The sequence below is a fragment of the Phalangium opilio genome, unplaced genomic scaffold (assembly GCF_054372755.1).
Source record: "Phalangium opilio isolate 3A_F unplaced genomic scaffold, DU_Popi_V2 ptg001170l_1, whole genome shotgun sequence".
NCBI classification, from domain to species: Eukaryota; Metazoa; Arthropoda; class Arachnida; order Opiliones; family Phalangiidae; genus Phalangium; species Phalangium opilio.
This window is the reverse complement of record NW_028324255.1, coordinates 4,371,903-4,387,498: the sequence shown is the minus strand read 5'-3', so window position 1 is coordinate 4,387,498 and position 15,596 is coordinate 4,371,903. Positions and strand designations below refer to the sequence as shown.

Here is a 15,596-nt window from a genome sequence, read left to right as displayed (position 1 = left end):
TTGAGATCTCACAACACCGCTCCCGGGTGGGCTCGAACGACCAACCGTTCGGTTAACAGATGAACGCGATAACCATTGCGCAAAGGAAGCCCAAAAATTAAATGGTCTTCAGGTATTGTGGAAAAACTTTTATATTCTGGGTTACAGCTGACACCTCACAACACCGCTACCGGATGGGCTCGAACCACCACCCTTTTGGTTAACAGCCGAACGCACTAAGCATTGCGCCACGGAAGCTTAAAATTTAAAATGTTGTCAGGTATTGTGGAAAACTTATGACTTTTTACGCTACATCTGAGACCCCACAACACCTCTCCCGGGTGGGCTGGAACCACCAACCTTTCGATTAACAGCCGAACGCGCTAACCATTGCGCCACGGAAGCCCAAAAATTAAATGGCCGTCAGGTATTGTGGAAAAACTTTGACTTTTTACGTCACATCTGAGACTCCACAACACCGCCCCGGGATGGGCTCGAACCACCAACCTTTCGGTTAACAGCCGAATGCGCTAACCATTGCGCCACGGAAGCCGAAAAAATAAATGTTCGTCAGGTATTGTGGGAAAACTTTGACTTTTTACGTCACATCTGAGGCCTCACAACACCGCTCCCGGTTGGGCTCGAACCACCGACATTTCGGTTAACAGCAGAACGCACTAAGAATGCGCCATGGAAGCTTAGAATTTAAAATGTGGTCAGGTATTGTGGAAAAACTTTGGCTTTTTACGTTACTTTTGAGATCTCACAACACCGCTCCCGGGTGGGCTCGAACCACCAACCTTTCGGTTAACAGATGAATGCGATAACCGTTGCGCAACGGAAGCCCAAAAATTATATCGTCGTCAGGTATTGTGGAAAAACTTTGACTTTTTACGTCACATCTGAGACCTCACAACACCGCTCCCGGATGGGCTCGAACCACCAACCTTTCGGTTAACAGCCGAACGCACTAAGCATTGCGCCACGGAAGCTTAGAATTTAAAATGTTGTCAGGTATTGTGGAAAAACTTTGACTTTTCACGTTACATTTGAGATCTTACAACACCGCTCCCGGGTGGGCTCGAACGACCAACCTTTCGGTTAACAGCCGAACGCGCTAACCTTTGAGCCACGGAAGCTCAGAAATTAAATGGTTGTCAGGTATTGTGGAAAAACTTTGACTTTTTACGTCACATCTGAGACCTCACAACACCGCTCCCGGATTGGCTCGAACCACCAACCTTTCGGTTAACAGCCGAACGCACTAAGCATTGCGCCACGGAAGCTTAGAATTTAAAATGTTGTCAGGTATTGTGGAAAAACTTTGGCTTTATACGTTACTTTTGAGATCTCACAACACCGCTCCCGGGAGGGCTCGAACCACCAACCTTTCGGTTAACAGATGAACGCGATAACCATTGCGCAACGGAAGCCCAAAAATTATATCGTCGTCAGGTATTGTGGAAAAACTTTGGCTTTTTACGTTACATTTGAGATCTCGCAACACCGCTCCCGGGTGGGCTCGACCCACCAACCTTTCGGTTAATAGCCGAACGCGCTAACCATTGAGCCACGGAAGCTCAGAAATTAAATGGTTGTCAGGTATTGTGGAAAACTTATGACTTTTTACGCTACATCTGAGACCCCACAACATCTCTCCCGGGTGGGCTCGAACCACCAACCTTTCGGTTAACAGCTGAACGCGCTAAACTTTACGCCACGGAAGCCCAAAAATTAGATTTTCGTCAGGCATTGTGGAAAAGCTCCGACGTTTTACGTTACATCTGAGACCTCACAACACCGCTCCCGGATGGGCTCGAACCACCAACCTTTCGGTTAACAGCCGAACGCGCTAACCATTGCGCCACGGAAGCCCAAAAATTAAATGTTCGTCTGGTATTGTGCAAAAACACTGACTTTTTACGTTACATCTGAGACCCCACAACACCTCTCCTGGGTGAGCTTGAACCACCAACCTTTCGGTTAACAGATGAACGCGATAACCATTGCGCAACGGAAGCCCAAAAATTATATCGTCGTCAGGTATTGTGGAAAAACTTTGACTTTTTACGTCACATCTGAGATCTCACAACACCGCTCCGGGATGGGCCCAAAAAATAAACGTTCGTCAGGTATTGTGGGAAAACGTTGACTTCCCACAATACCTGACAAACGTTTATTTTTTGGGCTTCCGTGGCGCAATGGTTAGCGCATTCGGCTGTTAACCGAAAGGTTGGTGGTTCGAGCCCATCCCGGAGCGGTGTTGTGAGATCTCAGATGTGACGTAAAAAGTAAAAGTTTTTCCACAATACCTGACGACGATATAATTTTTGGGCTTCCGTTGCGCAATGGTTAGCGCGTTCGGCTCTTAACCGAAAGGTTGGTGGTTCAAGCTCACCCTGGAGAGGTGTTGTGGGGTCTCAGATGTAGCGTAAAAAGTCATAAGTTTTCCACAATACCGGACAACCATTGAATTTCTGAGCTTCCGTGGCGCAATGGTTAGCGCGTTCGGCTGTTAACCGAAAGGTTGGTGGTTCGAGCCCACCCGGGAGCGGTGTTGTGAGATATCAAATGTAACGTAAAAAGCCAAAGTTTTTCAACAATACTTGACGACCATTTAATTTTTGGGCTTCCGTGGTGCAATGGTTAGCGCGTTCGGCTCTTAACCCAAAGGTTGGTGGTTCGAGCCCACCCGGGAGCGGTGTTGTGAGGTCTCAGATGTAACGTAAAAAGTCCGTGTTTTTGCACAATACCAGACGAACATTTAATTTTTGGGCTTCCGTGGCGCAATGGTTAGCGCGTTCGGCTGTTAACCGAAAGGTTGGTGGTTCGAGCCCATCCGGGAGCGGTGTTGTGAGGTCTCAGATGTAACGTAAAACGTCGGAGCTTTTCCACAATGCCTGACGAAAATCTAATTTTTGGGCTTCCGTGGCGTAAAGTTTAGCGCGTTCAGCTGTTAACCGAAAGGTTGGTGGTTCGAGCCCACCCGGGAGAGATGTTGTGGGGTCTCAGATGTAGCGTAAAAAGTCATAAGTTTTCCACAATACCTGACAACCATTTAATTTCTGAGCTTCCGTGGCTCAATGGTTAGCGCGTTCGGCTATTAACCGAAAGGTTGGTGGGTCGAGCCCACCCGGGAGCGGTGTTGTGAGATCTCAAATGTAACGTGAAAAGTCAAAGTTTTTCCACAATACCTGACAACAATTTAAATTCTAAGCTTCCTTGACGCAATGCTTAGTGCGTTAGGCTGTTAACCGAAAGGTTGGTGGTTCGAGCCCATCCGGGAGCGGTGTTGTGAGGTCTCAGATGTGACGTAAAAAGTCAAAGTTTTTCCACAATACCTGACAACCATTGAATTTCTGAGCTTCCGTGGCTCAATGGTTAGCGCGTTCGGCTGTTAACTGAAAGGTTGGTGGTTCGAGCCCATCCGGGAGCGGTGTTGTGAAGTCTCAGATGTGACGTAAAAAGTCAAAGTTTTTCCAGAATTACTGACGACGATATAATTTTGGGCTTCCGTTGCGCAATGGTTATCGCGTTCATCTGTTAACCGAAAGGTTGGTGCTTCGAGCCCACCCGGGAGCGGTGTTGTGAGATCTCAAAAGTAACGTAAAAAGCCAAACTTTTTCCACAATACCTGACAACATTTTAAATTCTAAGCTTCCATTGCGCAATGCTTAGTGCGTTCGGCTGTTAACCGAAAGGTCGGTGGTTCGAGCCCATCCGGGAGCGGTGTTGTGAGGCCTCAGATGTGACGTAAAAAGTCAAAGTTTTCCCACAATACCTGACGAACGTTTATTTTTTGGGCTTCCGTGGCGCAATGGTTAGCGCATTCGGCTGTTAACCGACAGGTTGGTGGTTCGAGCCCATCCCGGAGCGGTGTTGTGAGATCTCAGATGTGACGTAAAAAGTCAAAGTTTTTCCACAATACCTGACGACGATATAATTTTTGGGCTTCCGTTGCGCAATGGTTATCGCGTTCATCTGTTAACCGAAAGGTTGGTGGTTCAAGCTCACCCAGGAGAGGTGTTGTGGGGTCTCAGATGTAGCGTAAAAAGTCATAAGTTTTCCACAATACCGGACAACCATTGAATTTCTGAGCTTCCGTGGCGCAATGGTTAGCGCGTTCGGCTGTTAACCGAAAGCTTGGTGGTTCGAGCCCACCCGGGAGCGGTGTTGTGTGATATCAAATGTAACGTAAAAAGCCAAAGTTTTTCAACAATACTTGACGACCATTTAATTTTTGGGCTTCCGTGGTGCAATGGTTAGCGCGTTCGGCTGTTAACCGAAAGGTTGGTGGTTCGAGCCCATCCGGGAGCGGTGTTGTGAGGTCTCAGATGTGACGTAAAAAGTCAAAGTTTTTCCACAATACCTGACAACCATTGAATTTCTCAGCTTCCGTGGCTCAATGGTTAGCGCGTTCGGCTGTTAACTGAAAGGTTGGTGGTTCGAGCCCATCCGGGAGCGTTGTTGTGAAGTCTCAGATGTGACGTAAAAAGTCAAAGTTTTTCCAGAATTACTGACGACGATATAATTTTGGGCTTCCGTGGCGCAATGGTTAGCGCATTCGGCTGTTAACCGACAGGTTGGTGGTTCGAGCCCATCCCGGAGCGGTGTTGTGAGATCTCAGATGTGACGTAAAAAGTCCGTGTTTTTGCACAATACCAGACGAACATTTAATTTTTGGGCTTCCGTGGCGCAATGGTTAGCGCGTTCGGCTGTTAACCGAAAGGTTGGTGGTTCGAGCCCATCCGGGAGCGGTGTTGTGAGGTCTCAGATGTAACGTAAAACGTCGGAGCTTTTCCACAATGCCTGACGAAAATCTAATTTTTGGGCTTCCGTGGCGTAAAGTTTAGCGCGTTCAGCTGTTAACCGAAAGGTTGGTGGTTCGAGCCCACCCGGGAGAGATGTTGTGGGGTCTCAGATGTAGCGTAAAAAGTCATAAGTTTTCCACAATACCTGACAACCATTTAATTTCTGAGCTTCCGTGGCTCAATGGTTAGCGCGTTCGGCTATTAACCGAAAGGTTGGTGGGTCGAGCCCACCCGGGAGCGGTGTTGCGAGATCTCAAATGTAACGTAAAAAGTCAAAGTTTTTCCACAATACCTGACAACCCTTGAATTTCTGAGCTTCCGTGGCTCAAAAGTTAGCGCGTTCGGCTGTTAACTGAAAGGTTGGTGGTTCGAGCCCATCCGGGAGCGGTGTTGTGAAGTCTCAGATGTGACGTAAAAAGTCAAAGTTTTTCCAGAATTACTGACGACGATATAATTTTGGGCTTCCGTTGCGCAATGGTTATCGCGTTCATCTGTTAACCGACAGGTTGGTGGTTCGAGCCTATCCCGGAGCGGTGTTGTGAGATCTCAGATGTGACGTAAAAAGTCCGTGTTTTTGCACAATACCAGACGAACATTTAATTTTTGGGCTTCCGTGGCGCAATGGTTAGCGCGTTCGGCTGTTAACCGAAAGGTTGGTGGTTCGAGCCCATCCGGGAGCGGTGTTGTGAGGTCTCAGATGTAACGTAAAACGTCGGAGCTTTTCCACAATGCCTGACGAAAATCTAATTTTTGGGCTTCCGTGGCGTAAAGTTTAGCGCGTTCAGCTGTTAACCGAAAGGTTGGTGGTTCGAGCCCACCCGGGAGAGATGTTGTGGGGTCTCAGATGTAGCGTAAAAAGTCATAAGTTTTCCACAATACCTGACAACCATTTAATTTCTGAGCTTCCGTGGCTCAATGGTTAGCGCGTTCGGCTATTAACCGAAAGGTTGGTGGGTCGAGCCCACCCGGGAGCGGTGTTGCGAGATCTCAAATGTAACGTAAAAAGTCAAAGTTTTTCCACAATACCTGACAACCATTGAATTTCTGAGCTTCCGTGGCTCAATGGTTAGCGCGTTCGGCTGTTAACTGAAAGGTTGGTGGTTCGAGCCCATCCGGGAGCGGTGTTGTGAAGTCTCAGATGTGACGTAAAAAGTCAAAGTTTTTCCAGAATTACTGACGACGATATAATTTTGGGCTTCCGTTGCGCAATGGTTATCGCGTTCATCTGTTAACCGAAAGGTTGGTGGTTCGAGCCCACCCGGGAGCGGTGTTGTGAGATCTCAAAAGTAACGTAAAAAGCCAAACTTTTTCCACAATACCTGACAACATTTTAAATTCTAAGCTTCCATTGCGCAATGCTTAGTGCGTTCGGCTGTTAACCGAAAGGTCGGTGGTTCGAGCCCATCCGGGAGCGGTGTTGTGAGGCCTCAGATGTGACGTAAAAAGTCAAAGTTTTCCCACAATACCTGACGAACGTTTATTTTTTGGGCTTCCGTGGCGCAATGGTTAGCGCATTCGGCTGTTAACCGACAGGTTGGTGGTTCGAGCCCATCCCGGAGCGGTGTTGTGAGATCTCAGATGTGACGTAAAAAGTCCGTGTTTTTGCACAATACCAGACGAACATTTAATTTTTGGGCTTCCGTGGCGCAATGGTTAGCGCGTTCGGCTGTTAACCGAAAGGTTGGTGGTTCGAGCCCATCCGGGAGCGGTGTTGTGAGGTCTCAGATGTAACGTAAAACGTCGGAGCTTTTCCACAATGCCTGACGAAAATCTAATTTTTGGGCTTCCGTGGCGTAAAGTTTAGCGCGTTCAGCTGTTAACCGAAAGGTTGGTGGTTCGAGCCCACCCGGGAGAGATGTTGTGGGGTCTCAGATGTAGCGTAAAAAGTCATAAGTTTTCCACAATACCTGACAACCATTTAATTTCTGAGCTTCCGTGGCTCAATGGTTAGCGCGTTCGGCTATTAACCGAAAGGTTGGTGGGTCGAGCCCACCCGGGAGCGGTGTTGCGAGATCTCAAATGTAACGTAAAAAGTCAAAGTTTTTCCACAATACCTGACAACCATTGAATTTCTGAGCTTCCGTGGCTCAATGGTTAGCGCGTTCGGCTGTTAACTGAAAGGTTGGTGGTTCGAGCCCATCCGGGAGCGGTGTTGTGAAGTCTCAGATGTGACGTAAAAAGTCAAAGTTTTTCCAGAATTACTGACGACGATATAATTTTGGGCTTCCGTTGCGCAATGGTTATCGCGTTCATCTGTTAACCGAAAGGTTGGTGGTTCGAGCCCACCCGGGAGCGGTGTTGTGAGATCTCAAAAGTAACGTAAAAAGCCAAACTTTTTCCACAATACCTGACAACATTTTAAATTCTAAGCTTCCATTGCGCAATGCTTAGTGCGTTCGGCTGTTAACCGAAAGGTCGGTGGTTCGAGCCCATCCGGGAGCGGTGTTGTGAGGCCTCAGATGTGACGTAAAAAGTCAAAGTTTTCCCACAATACCTGACGAACGTTTATTTTTTGGGCTTCCGTGGCGCAATGGTTAGCGCATTCGGCTGTTAACCGACAGGTTGGTGGTTCGAGCCCATCCCGGAGCGGTGTTGTGAGATCTCAGATGTGACGTAAAAAGTCCGTGTTTTTGCACAATACCAGACGAACATTAATTTTTGGGCTTCCGTGGCGCAATGGTTAGCGCGTTCGGCTGTTAACCGAAAGGTTGGTGGTTCGAGCCCATCCGGGAGCGGTGTTGTGAGGTCTCAGATGTAACGTAAAACGTCGGAGCTTTTCCACAATGCCTGACGAAAATCTAATTTTTGGGCTTCCGTGGCGTAAAGTTTAGCGCGTTCAGCTGTTAACCGAAAGGTTGGTGGTTCGAGCCCACCCGGGAGAGATGTTGTGGGGTCTCAGATGTAGCGTAAAAAGTCATAAGTTTTCCACAATACCTGACAACCATTTAATTTCTGAGCTTCCGTGGCTCAATGGTTAGCGCGTTCGGCTATTAACCGAAAGGTTGGTGGGTCGAGCCCACCCGGGAGCGGTGTTGCGAGATCTCAAATGTAACGTAAAAAGTCAAAGTTTTTCCACAATACCTGACAACCATTGAATTTCTGAGCTTCCGTGGCTCAATGGTTAGCGCGTTCGGCTGTTAACTGAAAGGTTGGTGGTTCGAGCCCATCCCGGAGCGGTGTTGTGAGATCTCAGATGTGACGTAAAAAGTCCGTGTTTTTGCACAATACCAGACGAACATTTAATTTTTGGGCTTCCGTGGCGCAATGGTTAGCGCGTTCGGCTGTTAACCGAAAGGTTGGTGGTTCGAGCCCATCCGGGAGCGGTGTTGTGAGGTCTCAGATGTAACGTAAAACGTCGGAGCTTTTCCACAATGCCTGACGAAAATCTAATTTTTGGGCTTCCGTGGCGTAAAGTTTAGCGCGTTCAGCTGTTAACCGAAAGGTTGGTGGTTCGAGCCCACCCGGGAGAGATGTTGTGGGGTCTCAGATGTAGCGTAAAAAGTCATAAGTTTTCCACAATACCTGACAACCATTTAATTTCTGAGCTTCCGTGGCTCAATGGTTAGCGCGTTCGGCTATTAACCGAAAGGTTGGTGGGTCGAGCCCACCCGGGAGCGGTGTTGCGAGATCTCAAATGTAACGTAAAAAGTCAAAGTTTTTCCACAATACCTGACAACCATTGAATTTCTGAGCTTCCGTGGCTCAATGGTTAGCGCGTTCGGCTGTTAACTGAAAGGTTGGTGGTTCGAGCCCATCCGGGAGCGGTGTTGTGAAGTCTCAGATGTGACGTAAAAAGTCAAAGTTTTTCCAGAATTACTGACGACGATATAATTTTGGGCTTCCGTTGCGCAATGGTTATCGCGTTCATCTGTTAACCGAAAGGTTGGTGGTTCGAGCCCACCCGGGAGCGGTGTTGTGAGATCTCAAAAGTAACGTAAAAAGCCAAACTTTTTCCACAATACCTGACAACATTTTAAATTCTAAGCTTCCATTGCGCAATGCTTAGTGCGTTCGGCTGTTAACCGAAAGGTCGGTGGTTCGAGCCCATCCGGGAGCGGTGTTGTGAGGCCTCAGATGTGACGTAAAAAGTCAAAGTTTTCCCACAATACCTGACGAACCTTTATTTTTTGGGCTTCCGTGGCGCAATGGTTAACGCATTCGGCTGTTAACCGACAGGTTGGTGGTTCGAGCCCATCCCGGAGCGGTGTTGTGAGATCTCAGATGTGACGTAAAAAGTCAAAGTTTTTCCACAATACCTGACGACGATATAATTTTTGGGCTTCCGTTGCGCAATGGTTATCGCGTTTATCTGTTAACCGAAAGGTTGGTGGTTCAAGCTCACCCAGGAGAGGTGTTGTGGGGTCTCAGATGTAGCGTAAAAAGTCATAAGTTTTCCACAATACCGGACAACCATTGAAATTCTGAGCTTCCGTGGCGCAATGGTTAGCGCGTTCGGCTGTTAACCGAAAGGTTGCTGGTTCGAGCCCACCCGGGAGCGGTGTTGTGAGATATCAAATGTAACGTAAAAAGCCAAAGTTTTTCAACAATACTTGACGACCATTTAATTTTTGGGCTTCCGTGGTGCAATGGTTAGCGCGTTCGGCTCTTAACCGAAAGGTTGGTGGTTCGAGCCCATCCGGGAGCGGTGTTGTGAGGTCTCAGATGTAACGTAAAACGTCGGAGCTTTTCCACAATGCCTGACGAAAATCTAATTTTTGGGCTTCCGTGGCGCAATGGTTAGCGCGTTCGGCTGTTAACCGACAGGTTGGTGGTTCGAGCCCATCCCGGAGCGGTGTTGTGAGATCTCAGATGTGACGTAAAAAGTCCGTGTTTTTGCACAATACCAGACGAACATTTAATTTTTGGGCTTCCGTGGCGCAATGGTTAGCGCGTTCGGCTGTTAACCGAAAGGTTGGTGGTTCGAGCCCATCCGGGAGCGGTGTTGTGAGGTCTCAGATGTAACGTAAAACGTCGGAGCTTTTCCACAATGCCTGACGAAAATCTAATTTTTGGGCTTCCGTGGCGTAAAGTTTAGCGCGTTCAGCTGTTAACCGAAAGGTTGGTGGTTCGAGCCCACCCGGGAGAGATGTTGTGGGGTCTCAGATGTAGCGTAAAAAGTCATAAGTTTTCCACAATACCTGACAACCATTTAATTTCTGAGCTTCCGTGGCTCAATGGTTAGCGCGTTCGGCTATTAACCGAAAGGTTGGTGGGTCGAGCCCACCCGGGAGCGGTGTTGCGAGATCTCAAATGTAACGTAAAAAGTCAAAGTTTTTCCACAATACCTGACAACCATTGAATTTCTGAGCTTCCGTGGCTCAATGGTTAGCGCGTTCGGCTGTTAACTGAAAGGTTGGTGGTTCGAGCCCATCCCGGAGCGGTGTTGTGAGATCTCAGATGTGACGTAAAAAGTCCGTGTTTTTGCACAATACCAGACGAACATTTAATTTTTGGGCTTCCGTGGCGCAATGGTTAGCGCGTTCGGCTGTTAACCGAAAGGTTGGTGGTTCGAGCCCATCCGGGAGCGGTGTTGTGAGGTCTCAGATGTAACGTAAAACGTCGGAGCTTTTCCACAATGCCTGACGAAAATCTAATTTTTGGGCTTCCGTGGCGTAAAGTTTAGCGCGTTCAGCTGTTAACCGAAAGGTTGGTGGTTCGAGCCCACCCGGGAGAGATGTTGTGGGGTCTCAGATGTAGCGTAAAAAGTCATAAGTTTTCCACAATACCTGACAACCATTTAATTTCTGAGCTTCCGTGGCTCAATGGTTAGCGCGTTCGGCTATTAACCGAAAGGTTGGTGGGTCGAGCCCACCCGGGAGCGGTGTTGCGAGATCTCAAATGTAACGTAAAAAGTCAAAGTTTTTCCACAATACCTGACAACCATTGAATTTCTGAGCTTCCGTGGCTCAATGGTTAGCGCGTTCGGCTGTTAACTGAAAGGTTGGTGGTTCGAGCCCATCCGGGAGCGGTGTTGTGAAGTCTCAGATGTGACGTAAAAAGTCAAAGTTTTTCCAGAATTACTGACGACGATATAATTTTGGGCTTCCGTTGCGCAATGGTTATCGCGTTCATCTGTTAACCGAAAGGTTGGTGGTTCGAGCCCACCCGGGAGCGGTGTTGTGAGATCTCAAAAGTAACGTAAAAAGCCAAACTTTTTCCACAATACCTGACAACATTTTAAATTCTAAGCTTCCATTGCGCAATGCTTAGTGCGTTCGGCTGTTAACCGAAAGGTCGGTGGTTCGAGCCCATCCGGGAGCGGTGTTGTGAGGCCTCAGATGTGACGTAAAAAGTCAAAGTTTTCCCACAATACCTGACGAACGTTTATTTTTTGGGCTTCCGTGGCGCAATGGTTAACGCATTCGGCTGTTAACCGACAGGTTGGTGGTTCGAGCCCATCCCGGAGCGGTGTTGTGAGATCTCAGATGTGACGTAAAAAGTCAAAGTTTTTCCACAATACCTGACGACGATATAATTTTTGGGCTTCCGTTGCGCAATGGTTATCGCGTTTATCTGTTAACCGAAAGGTTGGTGGTTCAAGCTCACCCAGGAGAGGTGTTGTGGGGTCTCAGATGTAGCGTAAAAAGTCATAAGTTTTCCACAATACCGGACAACCATTGAAATTCTGAGCTTCCGTGGCGCAATGGTTAGCGCGTTCGGCTGTTAACCGAAAGGTTGCTGGTTCGAGCCCACCCGGGAGCGGTGTTGTGAGATATCAAATGTAACGTAAAAAGCCAAAGTTTTTCAACAATACTTGACGACCATTTAATTTTTGGGCTTCCGTGGTGTAATGGTTAGCGCGTTCGGCTCTTAACCGAAAGGTTGGTGGTTCGAGCCCATCCGGGAGCGGTGTTGTGAGGTCTCAGATGTAACGTAAAACGTCGGAGCTTTTCCACAATGCCTGACGAAAATCTAATTTTTGGGCTTCCGTGGCGCAATGGTTAGCGCGTTCGGCTGTTAACCGAAAGGTTGGTGGTTCGAGCCCATCCGGGAGCGGTGTTGTGAGGTCTCAGATGTAACGTAAAACGTCGGAGCTTTTCCACAATGCCTGACGAAAATCTAATTTTTGGGCTTCCGTGGCGTAAAGTTTAGCGCGTTCAGCTGTTAACCGAAAGGTTGGTGGTTCGAGCCCACCCGGGAGAGATGTTGTGGGGTCTCAGATGTAGCGTAAAAAGTCATAAGTTTTCCACAATACCTGACAACCATTTAATTTCTGAGCTTCCGTGGCTCAATGGTTAGCGCGATCGGCTATTAACCGAAAGGTTGGTGGGTCGAGCCCACCCGGGAGCGGTGTTGCGAGATCTCAAATGTAACGTAAAAAGTCAAAGTTTTTCCACAATACCTGACAACCATTGAAATTCTGAGCTTCCGTGGCTCAATGGTTAGCGCGTTCGGCTGTTAACTGAAAGGTTGGTGGTTCGAGCCCATCCGGGAGCGGTGTTGTGAAGTCTCAGATGTGACGTAAAAAGTCAAAGTTTTTCCAGAATTACTGACGACGATATAATTTTGGGCTTCCGTTGCGCAATGGTTATCGCGTTCATCTGTTAACCGAAAGGTTGGTTTTTCGAGCCCACCCGGGAGCGGTGTTGTGAGATCTCAAAAGTAACGTAAAAAGCCAAACTTTTTCCACAATACCTGACAACATTTTAAATTCTAAGCTTCCATTGCGCAATGCTTAGTGCGTTCGGCTGTTAACCGAAAGGTCGGTGGTTCGAGCCCATCCGGGAGCGGTGTTGTGAGGCCTCAGATGTGACGTAAAAAGTCAAAGTTTTCCCACAATACCTGACGAACGTTTATTTTTTGGGCTTCCGTGGCGCAATGGTTAACGCATTCGGCTGTTAACCGACAGGTTGGTGGTTCGAGCCCATCCCGGAGCGGTGTTGTGAGATCTCAGATGTGACGTAAAAAGTCAAAGTTTTTCCACAATACCTGACGACGATATAATTTTTGGGCTTCCGTTGCGCAATGGTTATCGCGTTTATCTGTTAACCGAAAGGTTGGTGGTTCAAGCTCACCCAGGAGAGGTGTTGTGGGGTCTCAGATGTAGCGTAAAAAGTCATAAGTTTTCCACAATACCGGACAACCATTGAAATTCTGAGCTTCCGTGGCGCAATGGTTAGCGCGTTCGGCTGTTAACCGAAAGGTTGCTGGTTCGAGCCCACCCGGGAGCGGTGTTGTGAGATATCAAATGTAACGTAAAAAGCCAAAGTTTTTCAACAATACTTGACGACCATTTAATTTTTGGGCTTCCGTGGTGTAATGGTTAGCGCGTTCGGCTCTTAACCGAAAGGTTGGTGGTTCGAGCCCATCCGGGAGCGGTGTTGTGAGGTCTCAGATGTAACGTAAAACGTCGGAGCTTTTCCACAATGCCTGACGAAAATCTAATTTTTGGGCTTCCGTGGCGCAATGGTTAGCGCGTTCGGCTGTTAACCGAAAGGTTGGTGGTTCGAGCCCATCCGGGAGCGGTGTTGTGAGGTCTCAGATGTAACGTAAAACGTCGGAGCTTTTCCACAATGCCTGACGAAAATCTAATTTTTGGGCTTCCGTGGCGTAAAGTTTAGCGCGTTCAGCTGTTAACCGAAAGGTTGGTGGTTCGAGCCCACCCGGGAGAGATGTTGTGGGGTCTCAGATGTAGCGTAAAAAGTCATAAGTTTTCCACAATACCTGACAACCATTTAATTTCTGAGCTTCCGTGGCTCAATGGTTAGCGCGTTCGGCTATTAACCGAAAGGTTGGTGGGTCGAGCCCACCCGGGAGCGGTGTTGCGAGATCTCAAATGTAACGTAAAAAGTCAAAGTTTTTCCACAATACCTGACAACCCTTGAATTTCTGAGCTTCCGTGGCTCAAAAGTTAGCGCGTTCGGCTGTTAACTGAAAGGTTGGTGGTTCGAGCCCATCCGGGAGCGGTGTTGTGAAGTCTCAGATGTGACGTAAAAAGTCAAAGTTTTTCCAGAATTACTGACGACGATATAATTTTGGGCTTCCGTTGCGCAATGGTTATCGCGTTCATCTGTCAACCGAAAGGTTGGTGGTTCGAGCCCACCCGGGAGCGGTGTTGTGAGATCTCAAAAGTAACGTAAAAAGCCAAACTTTTTCCACAATACCTGACAACATTTTAAATTCTAAGCTTCCATTGCGCAATGCTTAGTGCGTTCGGCTGTTAACCGAAAGGTCGGTGGTTCGAGCCCATCCGGGAGCGGTGTTGTGAGGCCTCAGATGTGACGTAAAAAGTCAAAGTTTTCCCACAATACCTGACGAACGTTTATTTTTTGGGCTTCCGTGGCGCAATGGTTAGCGCATTCGGCTGTTAACCGACAGGTTGGTGGTTCGAGCCCATCCCGGAGCGGTGTTGTGAGATCTCAGATGTGACGTAAAAAGTCAAAGTTTTTCCACAATACCTGACGACGATATAATTTTTGGGCTTCCGTTGCGCAATGGTTATCGCGTTCATCTGTTAACCGAAAGGTTGGTGGTTCAAGCTCACCCAGGAGAGGTGTTGTGGGGTCTCAGATGTAGCGTAAAAAGTCATAAGTTTTCCACAATACCGGACAACCATTGAATTTCTGAGCTTCCGTGGCGCAATGGTTAGCGCGTTCGGCTGTTAACCGAAAGGTTGGCGGTTCGAGCCCACCCGGGAGCGGTGTTGTGAGATTTCAAATGTAACGTAAAAAGCCAAAGTTTTTCAACAATACTTGACGACCATTTAATTTTTGGGCTTCCGTGGTGCAATGGTTAGCGCGTTCGGCTCTTAACCGAAAGGTTGGTGGTTCGAGCCCACCCGGGAGCGGTGTTGTGAGGTCTCAGATGTAACGTAAAAAGTCAGTGTTTTTGCACAATACCAGACGAACATTTAATTTTTGGGCTTCCGTGGCGCAATGGTTAGCGCGTTCGGCTGTTAACCGAAAGGTTGGTGGTTCGAGCCCATCCGGGAGCGGTGTTGTGAGGTCTCAGATGTAACATAAAACGTCGGAGCTTTTCCACAATGCCTGACGAAAATCTAATTTTTGGGCTTCCGTGGCGTAAAGTTTAGCGCGTTCAGCTGTTAACCGAAAGGTTGGTGGTTCGAGCCCACCCGGGAGAGATGTTGTGGGGTCTCAGATGTAGCGTAAAAAGTCATAAGTTTTCCACAATACCTGACAACCATTTAATTTCTGAGCTTCCGTGGCTCAATGGTTAGCGCGTTCGGCTATTAACCGAAAGGTTGGTGGGTCGAGCCCACCCGGGAGCGGTGTTGCGAGATCTCAAATGTAACGTAAAAAGTCAAAGTTTTTCCACAATACCTGACAACCATTGAATTTCTGAGCTTCCGTGGCTCAATGGTTAGCGCGTTCGGCTGTTAACTGAAAGGTTGGTGGTTCGAGCCCATCCGGGAGCGGTGTTGTGAAGTCTCAGATGTGACGTAAAAAGTCAAAGTTTTTCCAGAATTACTGACGACGATATAATTTTGGGCTTCCGTTGCGCAATGGTTATCGCGTTCATCTGTTAACCGAAAGGTTGGTGGTTCGAGCCCACCCGGGAGCGGTGTTGTGAGATCTCAAAAGTAACGTAAAAAGCCAAACTTTTTCCACAATACCTGACAACATTTTAAATTCTAAGCTTCCATTGCGCAATGCTTAGTGCGTTCGGCTGTTAACCGAAAGGTCGGTGGTTCGAGCCCATCCGGGAGCGGTGTTGTGAGGCCTCAGATGTGACGTAAAAAGTCAAAGTTTTCCCACAATACCTGACGAACGTTTATTTTTTGGGCTTCCGTGGCGCAATGGTTAGCGCATTCGGCTGTTAACCGACAGGTTGGTGGTTCGAGCCCAT

At 48.0% G+C, this 15,596-nt stretch overlaps 16 non-coding genes across 16 annotated transcripts; 15 read left to right on the top strand and 1 right to left on the bottom strand.

Annotated features, from left to right (window-relative positions):
- Positions 1–1,486: 1,486 nt before the first annotated feature.
- Positions 1,487–1,559, bottom strand: TRNAN-AUU (transfer RNA asparagine (anticodon AUU)). Its single transcript has one exon. It is a non-coding gene; the product is annotated as a tRNA-Asn (tRNA).
- Positions 1,560–2,607: 1,048 nt separating this feature from the next.
- TRNAK-CUU (transfer RNA lysine (anticodon CUU)) lies at positions 2,608–2,680 on the top strand. The gene has a single exon. It is a non-coding gene; the product is annotated as a tRNA-Lys (tRNA).
- Positions 2,681–3,048: 368 nt separating this feature from the next.
- Positions 3,049–3,121, top strand: TRNAN-AUU (transfer RNA asparagine (anticodon AUU)). The gene has a single exon. It is a non-coding gene; the product is annotated as a tRNA-Asn (tRNA).
- Positions 3,122–4,957: 1,836 nt separating this feature from the next.
- TRNAN-AUU (transfer RNA asparagine (anticodon AUU)) lies at positions 4,958–5,030 on the top strand. The gene has a single exon. It is a non-coding gene; the product is annotated as a tRNA-Asn (tRNA).
- A 661-nt stretch (positions 5,031–5,691) lies between these two features.
- Positions 5,692–5,764, top strand: TRNAN-AUU (transfer RNA asparagine (anticodon AUU)). The gene has a single exon. It is a non-coding gene; the product is annotated as a tRNA-Asn (tRNA).
- Positions 5,765–6,719: 955 nt separating this feature from the next.
- TRNAN-AUU (transfer RNA asparagine (anticodon AUU)) lies at positions 6,720–6,792 on the top strand. The gene has a single exon. It is a non-coding gene; the product is annotated as a tRNA-Asn (tRNA).
- A 954-nt stretch (positions 6,793–7,746) lies between these two features.
- TRNAN-AUU (transfer RNA asparagine (anticodon AUU)) lies at positions 7,747–7,819 on the top strand. The gene has a single exon. It is a non-coding gene; the product is annotated as a tRNA-Asn (tRNA).
- Positions 7,820–8,334: 515 nt separating this feature from the next.
- On the top strand, positions 8,335–8,407 carry TRNAN-AUU (transfer RNA asparagine (anticodon AUU)). Its single transcript has one exon. It is a non-coding gene; the product is annotated as a tRNA-Asn (tRNA).
- A 955-nt stretch (positions 8,408–9,362) lies between these two features.
- Positions 9,363–9,435, top strand: TRNAK-CUU (transfer RNA lysine (anticodon CUU)). The gene has a single exon. It is a non-coding gene; the product is annotated as a tRNA-Lys (tRNA).
- Positions 9,436–9,950: 515 nt separating this feature from the next.
- On the top strand, positions 9,951–10,023 carry TRNAN-AUU (transfer RNA asparagine (anticodon AUU)). Its single transcript has one exon. It is a non-coding gene; the product is annotated as a tRNA-Asn (tRNA).
- A 515-nt stretch (positions 10,024–10,538) lies between these two features.
- On the top strand, positions 10,539–10,611 carry TRNAN-AUU (transfer RNA asparagine (anticodon AUU)). Its single transcript has one exon. It is a non-coding gene; the product is annotated as a tRNA-Asn (tRNA).
- Positions 10,612–11,566: 955 nt separating this feature from the next.
- Positions 11,567–11,639, top strand: TRNAK-CUU (transfer RNA lysine (anticodon CUU)). Its single transcript has one exon. It is a non-coding gene; the product is annotated as a tRNA-Lys (tRNA).
- Positions 11,640–13,035: 1,396 nt separating this feature from the next.
- On the top strand, positions 13,036–13,108 carry TRNAK-CUU (transfer RNA lysine (anticodon CUU)). Its single transcript has one exon. It is a non-coding gene; the product is annotated as a tRNA-Lys (tRNA).
- A 368-nt stretch (positions 13,109–13,476) lies between these two features.
- Positions 13,477–13,549, top strand: TRNAN-AUU (transfer RNA asparagine (anticodon AUU)). Its single transcript has one exon. It is a non-coding gene; the product is annotated as a tRNA-Asn (tRNA).
- A 955-nt stretch (positions 13,550–14,504) lies between these two features.
- Positions 14,505–14,577, top strand: TRNAK-CUU (transfer RNA lysine (anticodon CUU)). Its single transcript has one exon. It is a non-coding gene; the product is annotated as a tRNA-Lys (tRNA).
- A 368-nt stretch (positions 14,578–14,945) lies between these two features.
- Positions 14,946–15,018, top strand: TRNAN-AUU (transfer RNA asparagine (anticodon AUU)). The gene has a single exon. It is a non-coding gene; the product is annotated as a tRNA-Asn (tRNA).
- The last annotated feature ends 578 nt before the right edge of the window (positions 15,019–15,596 follow it).